This window comes from Etheostoma spectabile, chromosome 10, assembly GCF_008692095.1.
Source record: "Etheostoma spectabile isolate EspeVRDwgs_2016 chromosome 10, UIUC_Espe_1.0, whole genome shotgun sequence".
Taxonomy (NCBI): Eukaryota; Metazoa; Chordata; class Actinopteri; order Perciformes; family Percidae; genus Etheostoma; species Etheostoma spectabile.
Window position 1 is genome coordinate 17242075 of NC_045742.1, and position 258 is coordinate 17242332.

The following is a 258-nucleotide window of genomic DNA, read 5'->3' on the forward strand; positions in this document are numbered from 1 at the left end:
CCTCCGGAACAGAATAGCTGATGTCTGCAGTGCTGATGTGGACAAAGACGGCAAAGCCACAGACAAAGCTCAACAACGATTGTCCTTTGAGGTCCATTGTTTCTCCCGAAAAAGGAAATGGACGCGCAAATTCCCGCTGTTGCTGATAAAATTCAAAAGTAATGGAGAAAGTAAGACCACCGCTCATACAACAATGGTACCTCTGGTTATAATGCTTGAATTACTCCTTTTGCAGTGGGTGGAGATATGGACCTCCTT